This window comes from Panulirus ornatus, chromosome 7 (genome assembly GCF_036320965.1).
Source record: "Panulirus ornatus isolate Po-2019 chromosome 7, ASM3632096v1, whole genome shotgun sequence".
Taxonomy (NCBI): Eukaryota; Metazoa; Arthropoda; class Malacostraca; order Decapoda; family Palinuridae; genus Panulirus; species Panulirus ornatus.
In genome coordinates, this window is record NC_092230.1 from 8128023 (window position 1) to 8150022 (window position 22000).

A 22000-nucleotide genomic window follows, 5' to 3' on the forward strand; every position below is an offset into this window, starting at 1 on the left:
AAGGACAACAGTAGCAGGAGCAGCAAGAACAACAGTAGCAGGAGCAGCAAGGACAACAGTAGCAGGAGCAGCAAGGACAACAGTAGCAGGAGCAGCAAGGACAACAGTAGCAGGAGCAGCAAGAACAACAGTAGCACGAGCAGCAAGGACAACAGGAGCAGGAGCAGCAAGGACAACAGTAGCAGGAGCAGAAAGGACAACAGTAGCAGGAGCTGCAAGAACAACAGTAGCAGGAGCAGCAAGAACAACAGTAGCAGGAGCAGCAAGAACAACAGTAGCAGGAGCAGCAAGGACAACAGTAGCAGGAGGAGCAGCAAGGACAACAGTAGCAGGAGGAGCAGCAAGGACAACAGTAGCAGGAGGAGCAGCAAGGACAACAGTAGCAGGAGCAGCAAGGACAACAGTAGCAGGAGCAGCAAGGACAACAGTAGCAGGAGGAGCAGCAAGGACAACAGTAGCAGGAGCAGCAAGGACAACAGTAGCAGGAGCAGCAAGGACAACAGTAGCAGGAGCAGCAAGGACAACAGTAGCAGGAGCAGCAAGGACAACAGTAGCAGGAGCAGCAAGGACAACAGTAGCAGGAGGAGCAGCAAGAACAACAGTAGCAGGAGCAGCAGCAAGGACAACAGTAGCAGGAGCAGCAGCAAGGACAACAGTAGCAGGAGCAGCAAGGAATCAAACAGGAGCAGCAAGGACAACAGTAGCAGGAGCAGCAAGGACAGCAGTAGCAGGAGCAACAAGGACAACAGTAGCAGGAGCAGCAAGGACAACAGTAGCAGGAGCAGCAAGGACAACAGTAGCAGGAGCAGCAAGGACAACAGTAGCAGGAGTAGCAAGGACAACAGTAGCAGGAGGAGCAGCAAGGACAACAGTAGCAGGAGCAGCAGCAAGGACAACACCAGCAGCACCAAAGACTTAAAACAACAAAAACACGGACATACAACAGCAAAAAAGCAACAAGGACACCAAACAATGCGGTACGATCAACAACAACAAGTAAAACAAGGACAGCGTTACCCCAGACCAGACGAGGAGCAAGCATACCTGTGAAGGACATGAGAACAAGAACAGTATGAGAGAACACATCATACTTACCAGTAGTATGACTTCATGACACGTCATGTTCACCAGCAGTGTGAGATCATGACAAGCCATGTTCACCAGTTGTATGACTTCATGACAAGTCATGTTCACCAGTAGTGTGAGATCATGACACGTCATGTTCACCAGTAGTATGACTTCATGACAAGCCATGTTCACCAGTAGTGTGAGATCATGACAAGCCATGTTCACCAGTAGTATGACTTCATGACAAGCCATGTTCACCAGTAGTGTGAGATCATGACAAGTCATGTTCACCAGTAGTATGACTTCATGACAAGCCATGTTCACCAGTAGTGTGAGATCATGACAAGTCATGTTCACCAGTAGTGTGAGATCATGACAAGTCATGTTCACCAGTAGTATGACTTCATGACAAGCCATGTTCACCAGTTGTATGACTTCATGACAAGTCATGTTCACCAGCAGTATGACTTCATGACAAGTCATGTTCACCAGTAGTATGACTTCATGACAAGTCATGTTCACCAGTAGTGTGAGATCATGACACGTCATGTTCACCAGTAGTGTGAGATCATGACAAGCCATGTTCACCAGTAGTGTGAGATCATGACAAGCCATGTTCACCAGTAGTGTGAGATCATGACAAGTCATGTTCATCAGTAGTATGACTTCATGACAAGCCATGTTCACCAGTAGTGTGAGATCATGACAAGCCATGTTCACCAGTAGTGTGAGATCATGACAAGTCATGTTCACCAGTAGTATGACTTCATGACAAGCCATGTTCACCAGTAGTGTGAGATCATGACAAGCCATGTTCACCAGTAGTGTGAGATCATGACAAGTCATGTTCATCAGTAGTATGACTTCATGACAAGCCATGTTCACCAGTAGTGTGAGATCATGACAAGCCATGTTCACCAGTAGTGTGAGATCATGACAAGCCATGTTCACCAGTAGTATGACTTCATGACAAGCCATGTTCACCAGTTGTATGACTTCATGACAAGTCATGTTCACCAGCAGTATGACTTCATGACAAGTCATGTTCATCAGTAGTATGACTTCATGACAAGCCATGTTCACCAGTAGTGTGAGATCATGACAAGCCATGTTCACCAGTAGTGTGAGATCATGACAAGCCATGTTCACCAGTAGTATGACTTCATGACAAGCCATGTTCACCAGTTGTATGACTTCATGACAAGTCATGTTCACCAGTTGTATGACTTCATGACAAGTCATGTTCATCAGTAGTATGACTTCATGACAAGCCATGTTCACCAGCAGTATGATCTCAAGACAAGTCATGTTCACTAGTAGTATGAGCACATGACAAGTCATGTTCACCAGTAGTATGACTTCATGACAAGTCATGCTCACCAGCAGTATGATCTCAAGACAAGTCATGTTCACTAGTAGTATGAGCACATCACAAGTCATGTTCTTCAGTAAATTAGAAGCTATTCATGTTCACCAGTAGCATGAGTTGATAACAAGTCATGTTCATCAGTAAATTAGAAGCTAGTCAAGTTCACCAGTAGCATGAGTTGATAACAAGTCATGTTCATCTGTAGTATAAGCTCATGATATGACATATTCATCAGCAGTAAGAGTCCACGACAAGTCATGTTCACCAGTACATGTTCAGTACAAATCATATTCATCAACAGTTTGAGCTGAAGGCAAATCACCTTCGTCAGTAGTGTGAGTTCATGGCATGTGTTCATCAGAAGTATGAGCTCAGAACACGTGTTCATCAGAAGTATGAGCTCAGAACACGTGTTCATCAGAAGTATGAGCTCAGAACATGCGTTCATCAGTAGATGAACTCAGAACATGTGTTCATCAAAAGTAAGAGCTCAGAACATGTGTACATCAGTAGTATGAGCTCAGAACATGTGTTCATCAGAAGTATGAGCTCAGAACAAGTGTTCATCAGAAGTATGAGCTCAGAACATGTGTTCATCAGAGGTATGAGCTCATAACATGTGTTCATCAGTGGTATGAGCTCATAACATGTGTTCATCAGTGGTATGAGCTCAGAACATGTGTTCATCAGAAGTATGAGCTCAGAACATGTGTACATCAGTAGTATGAGCTCAGAACATGTGTTCATCAGACGTATGAGCTCAGAACAAGTGTTCATCAGAAGTATGAGCTCAGAACAAGTGTTCATCAGAAGTATGAGCTCAGAACATGTGTTCATCAGAGGTATGAGCTCATAACATGTGTTCATCAGTGGTATGAGCTCAGACCATGATTTCATCAGAAGTATGAACTCAGAACATGTGTTCAAGAAAAGTATGAGCTCAGAACATGTGTTCATCAGAGGTATGAGCTCATAACATGTGTTCATCAGTAGTATGAGCTCAGAACATGATTTCATCAGAAGTATGAACTCAGAACATGTGTTCAAGAAAAGTATGAGCTCAGAACATGTGTTCATCAGAAGTATGAGCTCAGAACATGTGTTCATCAGAAGTATGAGCTCAGAACATGTGATCATCAGAAGTATGAGCTCAGAACAAGTGTTCATCAGAAGTATGAGCTCAGAACACGTGTTCATCAGAAGTATGAGCTCAGAACATGTGTTCATCAGAGGTATGAGCTCATAACATGTGTTCATCAGTAGCATGAGCTCAGAACATGAGTTCATCAGAAGTATGAACTCAGAACATGTGTTCATGAAAAGTATGAGCTCAGAACATGTGTTCATCAGAAGTATGAGCTCAGAACAAGTGTTCATCAGAAGTATGAGCTCAGAACATGTGTTCATCAGTAGTATGAGCTCAGAACGTGTGTTCATCAGTAGTATGAGCTCAGTACATGTGTTCATCAGAAGTATGAGCTCAGAACACGTGTTCATCAGAAGTATGAGCTCAGTACATGTGTTCATCAGTAGTATGAGCTCAGAACATGTGTTCATCAGAAGTATGAGCTCAGAACATGTGTTCATCAGAAGTATGAGCTCAGAACGTGTGTTCATCAGTAGTATGAGCTCAGTACATGTGTTCATCAGAAGTATGAGCTCAGAACAAGTGTTCATCAGAAGTATGAGCTCAGAACACGTGTTCATCAGAAGTATGAGCTCAGTACATGTGTTCATCAGTAGTATGAGCTCAGAACATGTGTTCATCAGAAGTATGAGCTCAGAACGTGTGTTCATCAGTAGTATGAGCTCAGAACACGTGTTCATCAGAAGTATGAGCTCAGAACATGTGTACATCAGTAGTATGAGCTCAGAACATGTGTTCATCAGAAGTATGAGCTCAGAACACGTGTTCATCAGAAGTATGAGCTCAGAACATGTGTTTATCAGTAGTACGAACCCATATGACACACACCTCACTTCTCAGAGCAGACAACACATACTCATACTCAGAAGTGTGAGCTCATGACAAACCATTATTGATCCGTACTGTCTCACATCACACTCGCGGTATGAGCAAAAACATACCATTCGAACGAGCTCAAATAATGAATTCACTAGTAGCATGACCTCATAACACACTAGAAGTATGAGCAAACACATCAGAAGTGTGATCTGATAACCTTCTGTACAGCCAAGAAATAAGGTGTGGAGAATAAAAAATCATCAGTATGAGCTCATGAAATCTCACACTCATGAGCAGTTTTGAACTCATGAAACCATAACCAGCAATGCATCCACGCTAGTAATATGAGCAAGCAGCAATGCATCCACGCTAGTAATATGAGCAAGCAGCAATGCATCCATACTGGTAATATGAGGTAATATGAGCAAGCAGCAATGCATCCACACTGGTAATATGAGGTAATATGAGCAAGCAGCAATGCATCCACACTAGTAATATGAGCAAGGAGCAATGCATCCACACTAGTAATATGAGCAAGGAGCAATGCCTCCATATTGGTAATATGAGGTAATATGAGCAAGCAGCAATGCATCCACACTGGTAATATGAGGTAATATGAGCAAGCAGCAATGCATCCACACTAGTAATATGAGCAAGGAGCAATGCATATTGGTAATATGAGGTAATATGAGCAAGCAGCAATGTCCACACTGTAAAGTAATATGAGCAAGCAGCAATGATCAACTGTATTGAGGTAAATGGCAGCAGCAATGCATCACACTAGTATATGACAAGCAGCAATGCTCAACTGTATGAGGTAATATGAGCAGCAGCAATGCATCCACATAGTAAATATGAGCAAGCAGCAATGCATCACACTAAATATAGATGTCACATATGAGCAAGCAGCAATGCTCACATTGGTAATATGAGGTAATATGAGCAAGCAGCAATGCATCCACACTAGTAAATATGAGCAAGCAGCAATGCATCATATAGTAATATGAGCAAGCAGCAATGCATCCACACTGTAATATGAGTAAATGAGCAAGCAGCAATGCATCCACACTGGTAATATGAGGTAATATGAGCAAGCAGCAATGCATCCCACTAGTAAATATGAGCAAGCAGCAATGCATCCACACTAGTAATATGAGCAAGCAGCAATGCACCCATACTGGTAATATGAGGTAATATGAGCAAGCAGCAATGCATCCACACTAGTAAATATGAGCAAGCAGCAATGCATCCACACTAGTAAATATGAGCAAGCAAGCAATGCCTCCACACTAGTAAATATGAGCAAGCAAGCAATGCATCCACACTAGTAAATATGAGCAAGCAAGCAATGCCTCCACACTAGTAAATATGAGCAAGCAAGCAATGCATCCACACTAGTAAATATGAGCAAGCAGCAATGCATCCACACTAGTATATATGAGCAAGCAGCAATGCATCCACACTAGTAAATATGAGCAAGCAAGCAATGCATCCACACTAGTAAATATGAGCAAGTAACAATGCATCCACACTAGTAAATATGAGCAAGCAAGCAATGCATCCACGCTAGTAAAATATGAGCAAGCAGCAATGCATCCACACTAGTAAAGATGAGCAAGCAGCAATGCATCCACACTAGTAAAGATGAGCAAGCAGCAATGCATCCACACTAGTAAAATATGAGCAAGCAAGCAATGCATCCACACTAGTAAATAGGAGCAAGTAACAATGCATCCACACTAGTAAATATGAGCAAGCAAGCAATGCATCCACACTAGTAAATATGAGCAAGCAGCAATGCCTCCACACTAGTAAATATGAGCAAGCAGCAATGCATCCACACTGGTAATATGAGGTAATATGAGCAAGCAGCAATGCCTCCACACTAGTAAATATGAGCAAGCAGCAATGCATCCACACTGGTAATATGAGGTAATATGAGCAAGCAGCAATGCCTCCACACTAGTAAATATGAGCAAGCAGCAATGCATCCACACTGGTAATATGAGGTAATATGAGCAAGCAGCAATGCCTCCACACTAGTAAATATGAGCAAGCAAGCAATGCATCCACACTGGTAATATGAGGTAATATGGGCAAGCAGCAATGCATCCACACTAGTAAATATGAGCAAGCAAGCAATGCATCCACACTAGTAAATATGAGCAAGCAAGCAATGCATCCACACTAGTAAATATGAGCAAGCAGCAATGCATCCACACTGGTAATATGAGGTAATATGAGCAAGCAGCAATGCCTCCACACTAGTAAATATGAGCAAGCAAGCAATGCATCCACACTGGTAATATGAGGTAATATGGGCAAGCAGCAATGCATCCACACTAGTAAATATGAGCAAGCAAGCAATGCATCCACACTAGTAAATATGAGCAAGCAGCAATGCATCCACACTAGTAAATATGAGCAAGCAGCAATGCATCCACACTGGTAATATGAGGTAATATGAGCAAGCAGCAATGCCTCCACACTAGTAAATATGAGCAAGCAGCAATGCATCCACACTGGTAATATGAGGTAATATGGGCAAGCAGCAATGCATCCACACTAGTAAATATGAGCAAGCAAGCAATGCATCCACACTAGTAAATATGAGCAAGCAGCAATGCATCCACACTAGTAAATATGAGCAAGCAAGCAATGCATCCACACTAGTAAATATGAGCAAGCAAGCAATGCATCCACACTAGTAAATATGAGCAAGCCAAGCAATGCATCCACACTAGTAAATATGAGCAAGCAGCAATGCATCCACACTAGTAAATATGAGCAAGCAGCAATGCATCCACACTAGTAAATATGAGCAAGCAGCAATGCATCCACACTAGTAAATATGAGCACGCAGCAATGCATCCACACTAGTAAATATGAGCACGCAGCAATGCATCCACACTAGTAAATATGAGCACGCAGCAATGCATCCACACTAGTAAATATGAGCAAGCAAGCAATGCATCCACACTAGTAAAATATGAGCAAGCAGCAATGCATCCACACTAGTAAATATGAGCAAGCAAGCAATGCATCCACACTAGTAAATATGAGCAAGCAAGCAATGCATCCACACTAGTAAAATATGAGCAAGCAGCAATGCATCCACACTAGTAAATATGAGCAAGCAAGCAATGCATCCACACTAGTAAATATGAGCAAGCAAGCAATGCATCCACACTAGTAAATATGAGCAAGCAGCAATGCATCCACACTAGTAAATATGAGCAAGCAAGCAATGCATCCACACTAGTAAATATGAGCAAGCAAGCAATGCATCCACACTAGTAAATATGAGCAAGCAGCAATGCATCCACACTAGTAAAATATGAGCAAGCAGCAATGCATCCACACTAGTAAATATGAGCAAGCAGCAATGCATCCACACTAGTAAAATATGAGCACGCGACGCGTGGCCAGAAGTGCCCATGTGAGATTATGAAATCAATACACACGCGTATGTCATCATGGCACATCACCAATGCACACTCAGAAACCATAGCATTTCTCTTCCCTAAGCCAGTGAACAGAAGCCATCGACCTCAGAAACAGCGAATGGCACAACCGGGAAAAAGCTAATGGCTTTCCCGCCAAAAAAAACCCCAAAAATCTCAAACGTAAACAAGCGCTTCCCGCCAAAACGCCGGCGCATGCAATCGCCAAAAAAAAAAAGAAAATAAACTCATCGCGCATGCGCACTCAAACAGGATTTTCCCGCCAAAAAAACAAAAATCTCAAACGTAAACAAGCGCTTCCCGCCAAAACGCCGGCGCATGCAATCGCCAAAAAAAAAAAGAAAATAAACTCATCGCGCATGCGCACTCAAACAAGCTTTTTCCCGCCAAAAAAAAAAACAAAAATCTCAAACGTAAATAAGCGCTTCCCGCCAAAACGCCGGCGCATGCAATCGCCAAAAAAAAAGAAAATAAACTCATCGCGCATGCGCACTCAAACAGGCTATTTCCCGCCAAAAAAACAAAAAAAACAAAAATCTCAAACGTAAACAAGCGCTTCCCGCCAAAACGCCGGCGCATGCAATCGCCCGCCAAAACTCCCCATGACGCAAGCACTTCCCGCTCGAAACCCCGTCCCTCTCTGACGGCGGGACGAAGTGGCGGGAAAGTTCGTAATAGCCACGCCATCACCGAATCGATAAACGGCGTCAAAATAACCCTTCTCCTAGCTCCTCCCTCCTCCCCCACACAGACACAAACAACCCCCCCACACACAACCCCCCCACAACGAAATAATCAACAAAAATAATCAATAATTCATACACCTACGGTGAGTGAAGTCAGCCATGTACATTATATATATATATATATATATATATATATATATATATATATATATATATATATATATATATATATATAATATATATATATATATATATATATATATATATATATATATATATATATATATATATATATATATTTTTTTTTTTTTTTCTTTCAAACAATTCGCCATTTCCCGCGTCAGCAAGGTAGCGTAAAGAACAGAGGACTGGGCCTCTGAGGGAATATATATATATATATATATATATATATATATATATATATATATATATATATATATATATATATATATATATATATGTAAATGTGTCCCACTTACGACATGCAACACAGAAGCCCATTTCGCGCAGCCTACGTAAAAGCCGGTCAGGCCCCCAGCCAATTACGATGAAGGGGGGGGGGGAGGAGAAGGCAAGTCCCATCGTTAACCGTTAATTTGCCCGGGTAACAGGGCGTCGCTAAGCCTTTCCAACATAACGACCCTTGACCAACCACCCTTAACCACCCACCTACCCACCCACTCTAGAACCACTGTAATTCCTACACTGGCAGTCGACCATTGACATAAAAATAAAAACTCACCCCACTTCGTCTTATTTACCGAAGTGGTAACTAAAACATGAATAACAACAAATGATGTTTTCGAGTTTCACTAATTAATTATGGTCTGTAACGTGTTAATTAATCATTAAGATGGACTGTAATGATGAATTAGACTGTACAGATAATTCTGTCTATTTCAAAATCGTAAAACATCTACAAAACTAAATGCCAGAAGTTCCACTTCTTTTTAATTCAAAAGTTCCACTTGCATGTGCTTCAAAAGTTCCACTTACATATTACTTCAAAAGTTCCACTTACATTTATTTCAAAAGTTCCACTTACATCTACTTCAAAAGTTCCACTTACATATTACTTCAAAAGTTCCACTTACATTTATTTCAAAAGTTCCACTTACATTCACTTCAAAAGTTTCACTTACATATTCTTCAAGTTTTACTTCCACATACTTCAAATTTCATTTATACTTCAAAAGCTTCACTTACATATACTTCAGAAACTTCACTTCCATATAATTCAAAAGTTTCACTTCTATATACTTTAAAAGTTTCACTTTCATATACTTCAAGAGTTCCACTTACATATACATCAAAAGTTCCACATACATCTACTTCAAAACTTTCACTTCCATATACTTCAAAAGTTTCACTCACATATACTCCAAAAGTTTCACTTACATATACTTCAAAAGTTTCACTTCTATATATTTCAAAAGTTTCACTTACATATATTTCACATGTCTGCCTCTCATACGTGAGCAAGAATGGAATACACACACATATGTGGCTTTTGGTACATATTTCTTGTCTTATTGCTAAGGTGCAGGTGTGAAAATAAAAATCCATTAATTTTACTTGTGAAGTACAAGAAAAATTTGAGTTTTCACATGGGTGACACACACACACACACACACACACACATCTGTCTAATTATCTATCAATCTGTCTATCTATCTAATTACAGAGGTATAAGTTTGTTGAGTATTCCTGGGAAATTATATGGAAGGGTATTGATTGAGAGGGTGAAGGAATGTACAGAGCATCAGATTGGGGAAGAGCAGTGTGGTTTCAGAAGTGGTAGAGGATGTGTGGATCAGGTGTTTGCTTTGAAGAATGTATGTGAGAAATACTTAGAAAAGCAAATGGATTTGTATGTAGCATTTATGGATCTAGAGAAGGCATATGATAGAATTGATAGAGATGCTCTGTGGAAGGTATTAAGAATATATGGTGTGGGAGGCAAGTTGCTAGAAGCAATGAAAAGTTTTTATCGAGGATGTAAGGAATGTGTACGAGTAAGAAGATAGGAAAGTGATTGGTTCTCAGTGAAAGTCGGTTTGCGGCAGGGGTGCGTGATGTCTCCATGGTTGTTTGATTTGTTTAAGGATGGGGTTGTTATGGAGGTGAATGCAAGAGTTTTGGAGAGAGGGGCAAGTATGTAGTCTGTTGTGGATGAGAGGGCTTGGGAAGTGAGTCAGTTGTTGTTCGCTGATGATACAGCGCTGGTGGGTGATTCGGTTGAGAAACTGCAGAAGCTGGTGACGGAGTTTGGTAAAGTGTGTGAAAGAAGAAAGCTGAGAGTAAACGTGAATAAGAGCAAGGTCATTAGTTACAGTAAGGTTGTGGGACAAGTCAATTGGGAGGTAAGTTTGAATGGAGAAAAACTGGAGGAAGTGAAGTGTTTTAGATATCTGGGAGTGGATTTGGCAGCGGATGGAACCATGAAAGCGAAAGTGAGTCACAGGGTGGGGGAGGGGGCGGAAGTCCTGGGAGCGTTGAAGAATATGTGGAAGGCGAGAACATTATCTCGGAAAGCAAAAATAGGTATGTTTGAAGGAATAGTGGTTCCAACAATGTTATATGGTTGCGAGGCGTGGGCTATAGATATGGTTGTGCAGAGGAGGGTGGATGTGTTGGAAATGAGATGTTTGAGGACAATATGTGGTGTGAGGTGGTTTGATCGAGTAAGTAACGTAAGGGTAAGAGAGTTGTGTGGTAATAAAAAGTGTGTGGTTGAGAGAGCAGAAGAGGGTGTTTTGAAATGGTTTGTTCACATGGAGAGAATGAGTGAGGAAAGATTGACCAAGAGGATATATGTGTCAGAGTTGGAGGGAACGAGAAGTGGGAGACCAAATTGGAGGTGGAAAGATGGAGTGAAAAAGATTTTGAGTGATCGGGGCCTTCATATACAGGAGTGTGAGAGGCGTGCAAGGAATAGAGTGAATTGGAACGATGTGGTATACCGGGGTCGACGTGCTGTCAATGGATTGAACCAGGGCATGTGAAGCGTTTGGGGTAAACCATGGAAAGTTTTGTAGGGCCTGGATGTGGAAAGGGAGCTGTGGTGTCGGTGCATTATACATGACAGCTAGAGACTGAGTGTGAGCGAATGTGGCTTTTGTTGTCTTTTGCTAGCGCTACCTCGTGCACATGCGGGCGGAGCTGGGGTGTCATTTCATGTGTGGCGGTGTGGCGACGGGAATGAATAAAGGCAGCAAGTATGAATTATGTACATGTGTATATATGTATATTTCTATATGTATATATATGTATACGTTGAAATGTATAGGTATGTATATGTGCGTGTGAGGACGTGTATGTATATACATGTGCATGTGGGTGGGTTGGGCCATTCTTTCGTCTGTTTCCTTGCGCTACCTCGCTAACGCGAGAGACAGCGACAAAGTATAATAAATAAATACATAATTATATGGCGAATAGTTTGAAAGAAAGAAAAAAGAAAGAATATATATATATATATATATATATATATATATATATATATATATATATATATATATATATATATATCTTTCATACTATTCGCCATTTCCCGCGTTAGCGAGGTAGCGCTAAGAACAGAGGACTGGGCCTCCGAGGGAACATCCTCACCTGGCCTCCCCTCTGTTCCTTCTTTTGGAGAATATAAAAAAAAAAACGAGAGGGGAGGATTTGTAGCCCCCCACTACCTTCCCTTTTAGTCGCCTTCTACGACACGTAGGGAATACGTGGGAAGTATTCTTTCTCCCCTATCCCTAGATATATACAGTTAGGATATTGGGCATATAGAATGTAGTTAAATTATTGAATGCTTAATCCCGGAATGTCTATGATATAAACATAGGAAAGGGAATATTTAGGGTTTACCCTATTATCACTGATGGTCCAGAGCATAACAGATAAGAATTGTGCAGACAACTACAAAAGATCTCAGCTCAGCTTCAAATGTGTCCCCTACTCATCAATTTTCATACAAAGAGGACAGCTTAAGTCACCAATACATTCTATATAAACAACAGACAATATCATCAACACACAAGATCATACAAGTGGACTTACTGCAATGTAAAGTATGAAAGGAAACATAAGTGATTGAAATAGCAATTTCTGGAGTGGCAAAAGTATAAGAAATAAACCTTATCTGATAAAAAAAAAAATTTCAGAGGCAATTTGTTTCTATTGGCAAAATGTTATGGTCGAGTCTATTTGTAACGTGATATGTCAGTCCATTTTGACATGCTTAACATGAAGTCAGCAAAACTTTTATTTGGACTTTCATGCGTCTCAACAAAACTAATCCTTTTTCTCCTTTAACAGGTGTTTTAACAGCAAATATCAATATATATATATATATATATATATATATATATATATATATATATATATATATATATATATATATATATATTGGAAAGGATCACAATTTTGTGCGTGATCAAGATATTCATTTCCCCGTGGACTCATAGGAATACATATATACATATATATATATATATATATATATATATATATATATATATATATATATATATATATATATATATATATATATATATCATATAAAACCCATATTTTTCCTCGTAATTCACAATTTATGATTAATGGAATATCTTCTTTTCAAACCTGGACCTTAATGGAGAGCCTAGAGTCACGTACTGGGGACCACATGACTTCCCGCACGCTCGCTCTGAGTCACGGCCGTCTAAGACGTATCAGACTGACTGAAATATTGACCACCAAAATGACTGAAATATTGACCACCAAAAATGACTGGAATATTGACCACCAAAAATGACTGGAATATTGACCACCAAAAATGACTGGAATATTGACCATCAAAATGACTGGAATATTGACCATCAAAATGACTGGAATATTGACCATCAAAATGACTGGAACATTGACCATCAAAAATGACTGGAATGTAGACCACCAAAAATGACTGGAATATTGACCACCAAAAATGACTGGAATATTGACCACCAAAAAAAATGACGAATATTGACCACCAAAATGACTGGAATATTGACCACCAAAAAATTACTGAAATATTGACCACCAAAAATGACTGGAATATTGACCACCAACATATGAGTGGAATATTGACCACCACACAAAAAAAAAGACTGGAATATTGACCATCAAAAATGACTGGAATATTGACCACCAAAAATGACTGGAATATTGACCACCAAAAAATGACTGGAATATTGACCACCAAAAATGACTGGAATATTGACCACTAAAAAATGACTGGAATATTGACCACCAAAAAATGACTGGAATATTGACCACCAAAAATTGACTGGAATATTGACCACAAAAAAAATTACGAATATTGACCATAAAAAAAATTACGAATATTGACCACAAAAAAAAATGACTGGAATATTGACCACCCAAAACAGTATTAGCCACCGCATTAATATTGACATTAGCTCATCCAGTGTTACACATAAGACCCGTTAGGAGCATGGCCGGCCCCTTAATCAATATTCAAAAATTAAATACAAAAAAAAAAAGAGAAACGGTTTCAGTTCAGTCACTCCATAATACATGGCGTGCCGCTAAACCCCCACTTCCCCCTCCGCAACCCCCCTCCTCAAAGCCTCTCCCGCTTGGTACACTCTCTCTCTCTACACCCCCCTACACCCTCCCCCCCTCCAAGCCTCTCCCGCTTGGTACACTCTCTCTCTCTACACCCTCCCCCCCTCCAAGCCTCTCCCGCTTGGTACACTCTCTCTCTCTACACCCCCCTACACCCTCCCCCCCTCTCCACTCTACCGCACATCAACTCTACCGCACACCACCCCCCCCCCACCTCAACACCCCAACCACCCCCTCCTCAATTCAAATAAGGTGGCGTACACACACCACCCCCTCTCATTACGCAGGGGGGGAAGTCGCCCTAGTTAACATTTAAGGGGACAGAAAGGCCAAGTATGTGTGTGTGTGTCTGTGTGTGTGTTGAGCAGATGAGAGAGAGAGAGAGAGAGAGAGAGAGAGAGAGAGAGAGAGAGAGAGAGAGAGAGAGAGAGAGAGAGAGAGAGAGAGAGAGGAAACCCCACCTGCCTGGGTGGTGTGCAAGACAGCGATATACGTACGTACGTACTATGCCCCGCCCCACACACCGCCCCACACACCGCTCCCCCGCGCCCCACCACCACCGCGCCCCACCCGCGCCGCGCCCCACCCACCCGCGCCCCACCCACCCGCGCCGCATCACCAACCACGTGGTGAGTGACTGCACGCGCGCTCAACATGCCCGCGCCAGACAGACGCAAGCGACGCACGCACAATCCACGCACGGCTCGACACCCTCGCCTGGGGAGGGAGGCAGCGCGCGACATGTCTGGGGGAGTTGGGAGATATCAGCCACTTGACGCGTGGGGAGATAAGGTAGACTGCCCACTTAACTGACTGGGGAGATAAGATAGACTGCCCACTTAACTGACTGGGGAGATAAGATAGACTGCCCACTTAACTGACTGGGGAGATAAGGTAGACTGCCCACTTAACTGACTGGGGAGATAAGGTATACTGCCCACTTAACTGACTGGGGAGATAAGGTATACTGCCCACTTAACTGACTGGGGAGATAAGATAGACTGCCCACTTAACTGACTGGGGAGATAAGGTAGACTGCCCACTTAACTGACTGGGGAGATAAGGTAGACTGCCCACTTAACTGACTGGGGAGATAAGGTATACTGCCCACTTAACTGACTGGGGAGATAAGGTATACTGCCCACTTAACTGACTGGGGAGATAAGATAGACTGCCCACTTAACTGACTGGGAGATAAGATAGACTGCCCACTTAAGTGACTGGGGAGATAAGGTAGACTGCCCACTTAACTGACTGGGGAGATAAGATAGACTGCCCACTTAACTGACTGGGGAGTTAGGAGGTATCATCCACTTAACGCGTGGGGAGATTAGGTAGACTGCCCACTTAACTGACTGGGGAGTTAGGAGATATCACCCACTTGACGCGTGGGGAGATAAGGTAGACTGCCCACTTGAATAGATGGGGAGTTAAGGTTGCGACTCACTTGATTAGATGGGGAGTTAAGGTATGCTATCCACTCGACTGACTGGGGAGTTAAGGTATGCTACCCACTCGACTGGCTGGGGAGTTAAGGTATACTACCCACTTGACAGATGGGGAGATAAGGTATGCTACTCCCTTGACTGGCTGGGGAGTTAAGGTATACTACCCACTAGACCGCCTGGGGAGTTAAGCTATACTACCCACTTGACTGGCTGGGGAGTTAAGGGATACAAACAACTTGGGAGATAAGCAAGTGACGTAAGACTGTTTGATACAGATAGATAGATAGATAGAGAGATAGATAGATAGATAGAGAGATAGACAGATAGATAGCGATGCAGATAGATAGATAGATAGCGATACAGATAGATAGATAGATAGATAGATGAATAGATAAATAGAGAGATAGACATAGCCTAGATTAGCCGCATAAATAGATGGCGATACAGAGAGATAGATAGATAGATGAATAGATAAATAGATAGATAGATAGATAGACATAGCCTAGAAGATTAGCCGCACACAACACGGGACGTCAGTCGAGGGAGGAGCTCAAGCTTAATTCAGATAAGCTTTGCGTAAAAGACACGCTGCTAAACCCCCCCCTTCCCCCCCCCCCCCCCCACGCCGATGGCTCTGCCCATATCAACCCGAGACGGTAGGATAGATATCCTGTATGTAAATTAACCATTCCTGACGCCCCGGATAGATATCCTGTATGTAAATGAACCATTCCTGACGCCCCGGTTAGATATCCTGTATGTAAATGAACCATTCCTGACGCCCCGGATAGATATCCTGTATGTAAATTACCCATTCCTGACGCCCCGGATAGATATTCTGTATGTAAATGAACCATTCCTGACGCCCCGGATAGATATCCTGTATGTAAATGAACCATTCCTGACGCCCCGGATAGATATCCTGTATGTAAATGAACCATTCCTGACGCCCCGGATAGATATCCTGTATGTAAATTAACCATTCCTGACGCCCCGCCCCGGATAGATATCCTGTATGTAAATTAACCATTCCTAACGCCCCGGATAGATATCCTGTATGTAAATTAACCATTCCTGACGCCCCGGATAGATATCCTGTATGTAAATTAACCATTCCTAACGCCCCGGATAGATATCCTGTATGTAAATTAACCATTCCTGACGCCCCGGATAGATATCCTGTATGTAAATGAACCATTCCTGACGCCCCGATAGATATCCTGTATGTAAATTACCCATTCCTGACGCCCCGGATAGATATCCTGTATGTAAATTAACCATTCCTGACGCCCCGGATAGATATCATGTATGTAAATTAACCATTCCTGACGCCCCGGATAGATATCATGTATGTAAATTAACCATTCCTGACGCCCCGGATAGATATCATGTATGTAAATTAACCATTCCTGACGCCCCATATCATCAGCCAGGCCCAGGAACTTAAAAGAAATACTATTAAAACTGGAAATATTCTTTCAAGCTTAAAAAAAAAAATATGAAAAAGGGCTATAAAGAAAGAAATATGACGTAAATGAATATGACAAGACGGAGCTGTGACTGGCCTAAGAAGGTCAGTTGTATATATATATATATATATATATATATATATATATATATATATATATATATATATATATATATATATAAACCCTTTCGAACGTCCCGATACTCTAACTATATAACATCCCTGGAATGAAATCTACATTAGTCACTAATATATATATATATATATATATATATATATATATATATATATATATATATATATATATATACACACACACACCATAACACTGAAGAGCCTGGGCGTGTAGTAATACACCCGAAGTGTTAATATTAACGAAAGGAAGAAAAAAAAAATAATGAGAACTGTTAACTCTACTTCCTGTTAATCAGTCACTGTTCATTCAAACGGAAGTGACGTTGTTCGGTAAACGGGGAAATCTATACGTTCCGGAACTGCTGTATTCATGACGCCATTTGGTGTCTATTATTTCTACAACAAGCCTTTTGTATATATATATATATATATATATATATATATATATATATATATATATATTGGAAGAGATCACAATTGAACGAGTGATCATATAAATCCCTTTCTTACCTTGGGGTAAGAACGGAATATATATATATATATATATATATATATATATATATATATATATATATATATCACGCAAAATGGAGAAAGGGGTTTTAAAAGAGCCGCCCGCCTCATTCCCCACCTCCCGCTCGCTCGCCCGCCCGCGCCATTCAGGCCTGAAAAGCGCGGGAAACGTCGCCAGTCCCGACGCGCGCGCGCGCGCTCGCCCCAGCTGATAATTACCCCCTCCCACCTCCAACACCCCCACCTCCCCCACACCCTCCCACACCCCCACCAATTACCTCCCGCAAGGGGTCCCGTTAGAAGGGAAAGTTTATCCCCCCCCCCTCGCGCGCGCGCGGAGGCGTCCCCCTCCGCCGGTATGAGCAGCGCCAATGTGTGGGGGAAAGTCTTTCACCTCAGAGTCGCTGTGGTGGGTCATGCAACCAAGGCAGGAGGCCCAGACAGCGTCCAGTCATCACCCAGCCATCATCATCATCATCATCTGCCTCGTGTGTTACGTACATATGTATATGTGTATGTCTATGTGCGTATATGTGCGTTTATGTGTATCTGTGTGTGTGTGTATGGGAGCGGATTGCGTATATGTATCTATGTGTGTGTGTATAGGAGCGGATGTTTCCTGGCGCTACCTTGCTAACGCGGGAAACGACGATCAAGTATATTACAAAAATGAATAATATATATATATATATATATATATATATATATATATATATATATATATACATATATATATATATATATATATATATATATATATATATATATATATATATATATATATATATATATATATTTGCGTGGTGCTTGGGACCGCTAACAGATAGGCCATGATCGCCCCTAATAGGGAAATGACTATTCGATTACCAGTAATCGAATACCCTTCGTCTCACATCGGTGAGCAACGGGGTCTACACCGGTCAAATCCCATCAGTCTCACATCACCAGTAGTTAGCAATTTTACAGAACTTAACTGTCACAAACGTGGATATATATATGAACACGAATATATATATATATATATATATATATATATATATATATATATATATATATATATATATATATATATATATATATATACCGTCATGTTTTAGGGGTGTCGTACCATTCTATAATGCTTAAGGCTTATACCATCGCGCTTACGAGGGTGTTGTAGCACACAAGTGACGTAGAATTACGACGGTTGTGAAGACCTGTTGTGCGACGGTACAACCCTTGTTTAAGAGACGAATGACAGACCTCAGATCTCTAATTAAGTCCATCAATTACCTTGACGTCCAATGATTATAATAATTTTTTTTTGTGTTGTGCCTAATAATTTGCCCTCAATCTATGCTGTACTGGGAGGGGGGCGCGTCGATACGATGATATTACTACACCAGTGGCATGACGTAGAGTGGAGGCAGGCCGCCCCACGACCCACCTCACCCACACACCTCCTCCTCCTCCTCCGCCACGCCGCCGCTGATGGCAACGGCAACATCGCCCTCAGTAGCTGTTTGGTGGAGGCCACTTCTTCCCCCTCTCCCCGCATTCCCCTACGCTTCCTTCCTGTGATCATCCGTATCATGCGTCCATATCTCCGCTTCACCTTAATTCGTATCATACATCCCTCTCCCCACTTCTTCTTGATCATCCGTATCATACTTCCATATCTCCGCTTCATCTTGATCATCCGTATCATGCGTCCATACTCCGCTTCACCTTAATTCGTATCATACATCCCTCTCCCCACTTCTTCTTGATCATCCGTATCATACTTCCATATCCCCGCTTCATCATGATCATCCGTATCATGCGTCCATACTCCGCTTCACCTTAATTCGTATCATACATCCATCTCCGCTTCTTCTTGATCATCCGTATCGTACATACATCTCCCCGCTTCATCTTGATCATCCACATCATACATCCCTATCCCCACTTCTTGATCATCTGCATCATACATCCCTCTCCCCGCTCCTCGACCATCCACATCATACATCCCTCTCCCCGCTTCATCTTGATCATCCGTATCACACACCCAACTCCCCACTTCTTCCTCATCATCCGTATCATACATCCTTCTCCCCGCTCCTCGACCATCCGTATCATACATCCCTCTCCCCGCTCCTCGACCATCCGCACCATACATCCGTCTCCCCGCTCCTTCTTCTTCGTGATCACCCGTCTTGCTAACTTTCCACGCATCGTTTAGATAAGCGCCGCGTTGCCCGACAACGTAGGCAACGAGACAGATCTTATACACAATCACACAACGGCGAGTCGTGGCCGAGGCAAGGCTCCTCCTCCCTGGGCCACAGTGTGAGTGAAGCCTTCTGGTCTAGTCATCTTTAACAGCGGTCAGTCATGTGCCTGACGTAGCAAAGCCTCACCAGAGGTGCCCGTAGGGTGGGTGTGCTCTCTCTCTCTTCTCTCTCCTCTCTCTCTCTCTCTCTCTCTCTCTCTCTCTCTCTCTCTCTCTCTCTCTCCTACGCCCAAAGGCAGAGAGGTTAGACCACAGCAAAGCTAAGCTGTGTGTGTGTGTGTGTGTGTGTGTGTGTGTGTGTGTGTGTGTGTGTGTGTGTGTGTGGGGACAAGGTCTGGTATTCTGGGAAGACTACAATGACGGGGAGGTGAGGGGAGTAAGAGGTTGCCTAGTGTTTTTGTGTTCCTAGTTTCTCAAAGTTCCACTCAAACAGGTTAAAGAAAGGGGATGTCTTTCCTCTTCAGAGCATGTTAAACCCCCGTGTGTCTCTAAACTACATGCAGAGGAATGTGGCATTATCTTCAATACAGACAGAGCAGAGATCCAAGACACCTTTCATAGATATCTATTCTTTCTTTTCTTTCATACTATTCGCTATTTCCCGCCTGAGGGAGGGAGCGTTAAGAACAGAGTCCTGGGCCTTTGAGGGAATATCCTCACCTGGCCCCCTTCTCTGTTCCTATGTTTGATAAATCAATACCCCAGAGCCACTTCCAAGGGATACCCAAAGACTTCCCAGCAACCCACAGCATCACTCCTTCCAGTAACAGAGTAGTGTAGTCTCCTTTGGAGTGGGAGGAGGGGGAAACTCTTTGACAAGCCCGCACATGCAGGCAGTGTGTAGCCTCGAGCAGGGATAGTCTGATAACGCCCCTTGCATACACAGGGGACGCCCTTCGAGAGATGGAGCCCCCACATGTAATAGATACGAGTCCTCCTCGACCCCTTAACACACTAGCCTAGGCATATGTCTTGAGATAACCGTTTCGGTTGATCAGCTAGGTTATGTAGCCACCGCGCCGCTACCTAGGGTATGTAGACGCCGCGCCGCTACCTAGGCTATGTAGACGCCGCGCCGCTACCTAGGCTATGTAGACGCCGCGCCGCTACCTAGGTTATGTAGACGCCGCGCCGCTACCTAGGCTATGTAGACGCGGTGCCGCTACCTAGGTTATGTAGACGCCGCGCCGCTACCTAGGCTATGTAGACGCCGCGCCGCTACCTAGGTTATGTAGACGACGCGCCGCTACCTAGGCTGTGTAGTCGCCGCGCCGCTACCTCCAGGTAAACATCGAGAGTAACATCTCTAAACACCGAACCCAAATTTATACTTATCACATTTCAACAAATAACAAGGTCAGGGTCACTAATACACTTGAAACAACCAACAAAATACATAACAAGTAAATAACAAATAAACAAATTATGATCCGAACACAAGATGGACATTATGGCGGATTCGCCACCGAAACATATATTCTAATTAAACAAGAAATTTACATTTACTCATGAATACTACTCACTTTCTGACTAAAGGGGTGGGCGGAGACGGGGGGCTGGAAACCCTCCCCTTTTTGTATTCTGTTTCTAAAAGAGGAAGTAGAAGGAGGATGAGAAGAGGAGAGATAAGTCGTATGTTTGAGGAAAGAAACCTGGATGTTTTGGCTCTGAGTGAAACGTAGCTCAAGGGTAAAATGGTTTGGGAAAGTCTTGGGAGTAAAGTCAGGGGTTGGTGTGAAGACAGGAGCTAAGGAAGGAGGAGCACCACTACTAAAGCAGTAGTTGTGGGAGTGTGTGTGATAAAGTGTAAGTAATTAAATTCTAGAATGATGACAGGCAAATCTGAAAGTGAATGGCGAGAGATGTGGGTGATTATCCGTGCTCATGCACCCGACCACGAGAAGACAGATCACAAGAGGCAAGTGATGTGGTAGTAGGTGAGTGAGTGTGTCAGTAGGACCACTAGGGTGGCGCCCGAGTTTTTTTTCTTTTCCTCCCCCTTTGTTTTGAAGAGTGTGCGTTCAC

At 42.6% G+C, this 22000-nt stretch overlaps 1 protein-coding gene across 2 annotated transcripts in view; it reads right to left on the reverse strand.

The window, feature by feature from the left end:
• The window catches only part of LOC139749403 (uncharacterized), a 172903-nt gene that overhangs the window by 146161 nt on the left and 4742 nt on the right, over positions 1 to 22000 (reverse strand). The window lies entirely within an intron of this gene.